The sequence below is a fragment of the Bombina bombina genome, chromosome 5 (assembly GCF_027579735.1).
Source record: "Bombina bombina isolate aBomBom1 chromosome 5, aBomBom1.pri, whole genome shotgun sequence".
Classification (NCBI taxonomy): domain Eukaryota; kingdom Metazoa; phylum Chordata; class Amphibia; order Anura; family Bombinatoridae; genus Bombina; species Bombina bombina.
The window spans coordinates 578900833-578906873 of record NC_069503.1 but is presented as its reverse complement, the minus strand read 5'-3'; the positions used below and the strand labels follow the sequence as shown (position 1 = coordinate 578906873).

General features: G+C 36.8%; 1 long non-coding RNA gene across 1 annotated transcript in view; it reads right to left on the bottom strand.

The window, feature by feature from the left end:
• Nucleotides 1–4991, bottom strand: part of LOC128659436 (uncharacterized) — a 6242-nt gene extending 1251 nt beyond the window's left edge. The window contains exons 1-2 of the long non-coding RNA XR_008402384.1: nucleotides 4863–4991; nucleotides 4207–4360 (exon numbers count right to left, since the gene is read on the bottom strand). This is a non-coding gene — a long non-coding RNA (uncharacterized LOC128659436). The remainder of the gene's footprint in view (nucleotides 1–4206; nucleotides 4361–4862) is intronic.
• Between the last annotated feature and the right edge of the window lie 1050 nt (nucleotides 4992–6041).

Genomic DNA, 6041 nt, shown 5'->3' with positions numbered 1-6041 from the left:
AAATTACTCCTGAATCTACTACGCTTAAGCTTGAGCTCATGACCCCTTGTTCTTGAATTTTCCATTTTATGTAAAATACCCACAGCCTCAGTTTTACTAAACCCTTTAATGTACTTGAAAGTTGCTATCATATCACCTCTTTCCCTTCTCTCCTCTAAGCTATACATATTTAGGTCATTGAGCCTATCCTGGTAAGTTTTATTTTTTAGACCATGTACCATTTTGGTAGCCCTCCTTTGCACAGATTCAAGTTTGTTAATATCCTTCTGAAGATATGGCCTCCAGAACTGCACACAATACTCAAGATGAGGCCTAACTAATGATCTATAAAGTGGCTTAAGAACCTTACTATTTCTGCTGTAAATACTGCTACCAATAGATCCAAGCATTCTGCTAGCCTTACTCGCTGCATTACTACATTGTTTACTAAGTTTTAAATAATCTGAAATAATAATTCCCAAGTCCTGTTCCTCGTCTGTAACAGTCAGTAAAGGAACAGGACTTGGGAATTATTATTTCAGATGATTTAAAACTTAGTAAACAATGTAGTAATGCAGCGAGTAAGGCTAGCAGAATGCTTGGATGTATTCATGTTAGTCACTCACTAACATGAATAAGTTAGAACAGTCATCACAAGCCTCTTCAAATAGCTGTAAAAAAATAAGCCCCTAAGCAGTGATGCGGTTTGCAATGGTTATATTCCGTAATTGAAACAAAGAAATAACATTTATATTATTATTTTTAAAGTTGTACTGCATACATTTTGCTGAGGTTTTTTAGGACAAGGAAACTAAATAGCCTGCAGAAACAATTTAAACTGCTTTAATCTCATGCAATGATGTTCTTTATCATAATAACCAACCTAGGTTTTAAACAAAACATACAAAAGTACATAAACATTTGTCACATATACGAATGATAGAGTTAAGTTGGGAATCTTTTAATTTTAATTTTTGTATTTTACACAGGGTAACGGGAAACTAGCAGGGAATAAAATTAGTACTAGCTTTTTTTTTTTTTTTTTTATATGCACAATTAAGAATTATGTATATTAATTTGTAAATATTATTATTATAGATTGTCTTGAGAAAGGCTCATGTGTGGAGCTGAAACGTTGACTTATGTGAATTTGTATTGATAATAAAAAGTTGAAACACAATCAAGACCTGTGAGTGCCCCTGTTTCTGCGCAAGCCTTCAAGCTCGCAGGAAACAGCCGTTATGAAGCAGTGGTTTTAAGACCGCTGCTCCTTAACTGGTCCGCTGCCTCTGAGGCTGCGGAAATCAATCCGCACGATCCTATACTATCGGGTTGATTGACACCCCCTACTAGCAGTTGTTTGGCTGTGAATCTGCAGGGGGCAGCATTGAACAAGCAGTTCACCAGAACTGCTTGTGCAATGTTAAATGCTGACAGCGTATGCTGTCAGCATTCAGCCATGTCCACCAGACTTTGATAAATTGGCCCCTAGGTCTAATTGGGTTTAGCGAGCAATAACGTCTAATGAGGTCTATGGGGAGAAGTCAACATGGACACCATTTACTTTCAACTTGTAATAAGTGTGATAACTCATGCATATTACAAGTTTACTTTCAGCAGTTTTTGCGAGCGAGTGAAAGTGCTAAATAGTGAACCACTTACAGTATATTCTGGCCAATAGATGGCCATACTTTACTTCTAAACATAAACAAAACAAATATACAAAAAGTGTATATATTAAATGAGTACACACAATTTTATAATGCAGGTCACAAGAGTATTTGCGATAAGTCCAAAATAGTAGAATTTTCAATATATGTTGTTAAAGGTATAGTAAACACTTTGGCCTCTATTTATCAAAGTATGGCGGACCTGATCCGACAGTGGGGGTCAGGTCCGCCAGACCTCGCTGAATGCTCTCCGCATTCAGCATTGCACCAGATTTGCCATTCGTGGCAAATCGGCCGCTAGCAGGGGGTATCAGTCATCACGATATTATCTGATCAGTATGATTGCAGTCCGCCACCTCAGAGGTAGCGGATGAGTTAAGGAGCAGCGGTCTTAAGACCACTGCTTCTTAACTTATATATATAATACCAATTGGATGCTCCTAGATAGTGCAAAAAAGCTAAATATTAATTCACAGGTGTTGCATTGATATTGTGACCAATACAACTATGCTCTATAATTATCTCAGAGCGTACTATCAGTTACTAAATGAAAAATATATAAAAGTGAAAAAGTGACATAATTTGCACAATCTTGATATACAAAATACAAAGTATATAATAAGTTCAAGTGATGATCACAAATACAATAGCTCTTATCCCAAGTCTGTACGAAACTTTTCCCAGACACAATGTTTTAGTGTCCCACAGGTCTCCAAAGGAATAAAGGTCGTGGCCAGCTACTTCTTCATAAATCTGTTGGTATCCAAATTCTGCAGTATTAAAAGAGAAGAAAAAAAGAAGGCGCCACCATAGTGCACAATCAGTATTACCAATACCAGCCAGTACACCAATACAACGTACTTACAGTACAAGATGTAAGGCACTTGAAAAGTACTACAAAGGCCTCCTGAGCTATTATAGTCGCCCAGCAAACTTTCCCCGTGCTCTCCAAGCCACTCGATTACTCTGACCGGCTCCCACAAACCGGAATCGAACAGGCCACTCGATTACTCTGACCAGCTCCCACAAACCGGACTCGAACAGGGCAGTTGACTAGTGGTTGGCTACCACACTCTCCATCCAGTGCTCACAAGCAGTGCTCACAGAAACAATCTTAGTTTCAAAATTTGATTATAAAATGTAATAAAATAAACTCTGTGGAAAGTCTAATATAGTAAAAAGACTTTTAGCCAACGACTAGTCAACTGCCCTGTTCGAGTCCGGTTCGTGGGAGCCGGTCAGAGTTATCGAGTGGCCTGTTCGATTCCATTTCGTGGGAGTCGGTCAGAGTAATCGAGTGGCTTGGAGAGCACGGGGAAAGTTTGCTGGGCGACTATAATAGCTCAGGAGGCCTTTGTAGCAGTTTTCAAGTACGTATGTTGTATTGGTGTACTGGCTGGTATTGGTAATACTGATTGTGCACTATGGTGGCACCTTCTTTTTTTCTTATCTTTTCTTAACTTATGTTTCTGGCGAGCCGGAAACATCAGGGGTAGATTGCAGCATCCGCTGCTTAATAAATCTACCCCCATTTGTGAAAATCACATTGCAAAAAAACAATTTTTCAACTGTTTCTGTAGTATTGCTTCTCAAGACTGAGACCAGAGGAAGCTCGCTGAGGTCCCCCTAATCCTCAGTATATCCATAGATACTATTAGTTTGGAGTTCAATCATATGTAAGACTTTTTTTGCTTTGTTACCTGTTGTGATTATATTTTTTAGAACTTCTAAACATGCTTTATGTTGATAAAAGTGCAATTTAAACAATATTTGTAAATTTTTTTTATTTAAATGGATTTCAAATGTTTGTTAAAATGTGAATTGATTATTGGTCAGATTACAAGTGGAGCACTAAATATCGATTCCATGAAAACCATCAGAGACGGCATCAGAACTTCAGCGCAGGGAATGGGGTAAGTAGCGCAGCGATGGCAGCAACTTTAAATATATATGCATATGCATATATATTTACGTGATAATATATAAGTATAAACACATATTAACACATAAAAATATATATACATACGGTATATACATATACATATAAGCATATACATATTTATTTACAGTGAACACATAGTTCCCATAGCCCACAAAGTAAAGGCACTTTTTAGTGCCATTTTTTTCCCAACACCCCATTCCCACCAACTTTAGCCACAAAATACTGCCTGGTGCAGTCACTTTATTTTAAAAAAAAAAAAGATGATGCTATCTATAATAAAATACGCTAGACTGTATTTTGGAGCCATTTAGGGAAGATTTTTAAATTTAACCAGAGATCTGATCTCTGGTTAATTTTATAAGCGCTTGCGGTAGCAATAACCAGCTACTTGTAATGGCTGATTCATTTTCAATGATTTTCAGATGTATATGGATACTGAATTACATAAATAAAAAAACATGCAGGAAAGGGTGTTGTGTGTGCACACAGCTCTTCTAACATACTGGAATAGACAAAACGTTTTGTCCATCTCAGTTTTTATATCTTCTTTTTATCAATGTATTATATTAAGAAATGCTATTTAAATGAAAACAGACATGGAAGTGAATCACTTACTGCAACATTCTTGACAGTTCTTTCTGATTTTTCCATATCCTGGATTGCAATGCTCCACTATTACAGCAGAAAATGATCCAGATAGATAATTTAAACTTGAAACATAATGTAATGTTTTTGGAAAGGGAAAAAAATGTTCGATCCGGTGAAATGCCTGTATAATGAAAAGAAATGGCTTACTTTAAGGAAATTATGATTTATACTAAGATAAACTATTTATTCCAATTGATAGGATACTAGTCTTTACTGGTTGGTATATAGCACAAATGTGTGCTTAAAGGGACACTAAACCCAATGTTTTTCTTTCTTTCATGATTCAGATAGAACATTCAATTTTAAGCAACTTTCTAATTTACTCCTATTATCAATTTCTCTTCGTTCTCTTGCTATCTTTATTTGAAAAAGCAGGTATGTAAGCATAGGAACTGGCCCATTTTTTGTTCAGCACCCTGTGTAGCGTTAGCTGATTGTTGGCTACATTTAGCCACCAATCAGCAAGCCCTACCCAGGTGCTGAACCAAAGATGGGCCAGCTTATAAGATTTGCATTACTTGCCTAAGTGGCAGGAGAAGGTGGAGGATTTTGTTCTGTCCAGTGAGGTATGTGCAAGATCAAGCATAGTACCCATAACACTGCAGGTTTATTACAGCCATTACCTTGGTCACATATCTCTATTGATTTTATTCTTGATCTTCCTAATGGCTATTCTTGCATCATGGTTGTGGTTGATAGGTTTTCAAAGATGGCACATTTTTTACTTATGAAAGGGGTTCCATCAGTTAGAGAGACTGCTATATATTTTCTTAGAGAAATTCTTCGGATGCACAGTCTTCTTCCTTCCAAAACAGAACCTTAATGTCAATAAAATACATAGTATCAAATGGTGAAACTTGCAAGACCCTTAATACCAAATTACGGATCCAAGGGGGAGACATTGGCTTAATAATTGGTTTCAATTTATTTATGGTTTAAAATTGAAAGAACAGAAATTTGACCTTACTAAGCACTTGTCTAAACCTTCTTGCAAAAATTGCAGCATTATGAGAATTCTGAAAGAATGCCAACTAAAACTGTGTTTTTCACACCAAGAATTTCTTTTTCTCCAAATGTTGTCTTAGATCTTTCTTGTTACAGGTTTCCTAGTATGAATTAAAGCATTTATCACAGCCTTTGAGAAATCAGAAAGATGAGAGAAGCGCAGCACAGATCTAAGTGCAGATTTAAACAAATTTTAACAAAGATGCCCCATACACGTATACAGGCTACTCACAGGATATAATAAAATAAAACATGCACATCATAAATAGCGATGAGTCGTGGTACAAATTAAATTATACAAATACATGCAGTATGCAGGAACGCTATCAATTGCAGTATGTCTCAGCTGGGAAACTCTTAAATAAGTGAACAATATGCAAGCCGGCTACAGCAAGTGAATCACAAATGATAATGAAACACTCTTGAAAAAGTTCCTGCGACTCAGGAATGAAACGTACGTCGAGATCTAGAGACTCTTTTTTGTGAGGCACTGACGACTTGAGGAGTATAAATATGTTTAAGTGTCAGAACGGCTGAGGGTTCTGCACTTATTATTGCAGTGCCCTACGGCTAGGCTTTGTGTTTCATTATCATTTGTGATTCACTTGCTGTAGCCGGCTTGCATATTGTGCACTTATTTAAGAGTTTTCCAGCTGAGACATACTGCAATTTATAGCGTTCTTGCATGTATTTTTATGCCTGAATTTGTACCACGACTCATCGCTATTTATGATGTGCCTGTTTTTTAATTATATCCTGTGCGTAGCCTGTATACGTGTATGGGGCATCTTTATTAA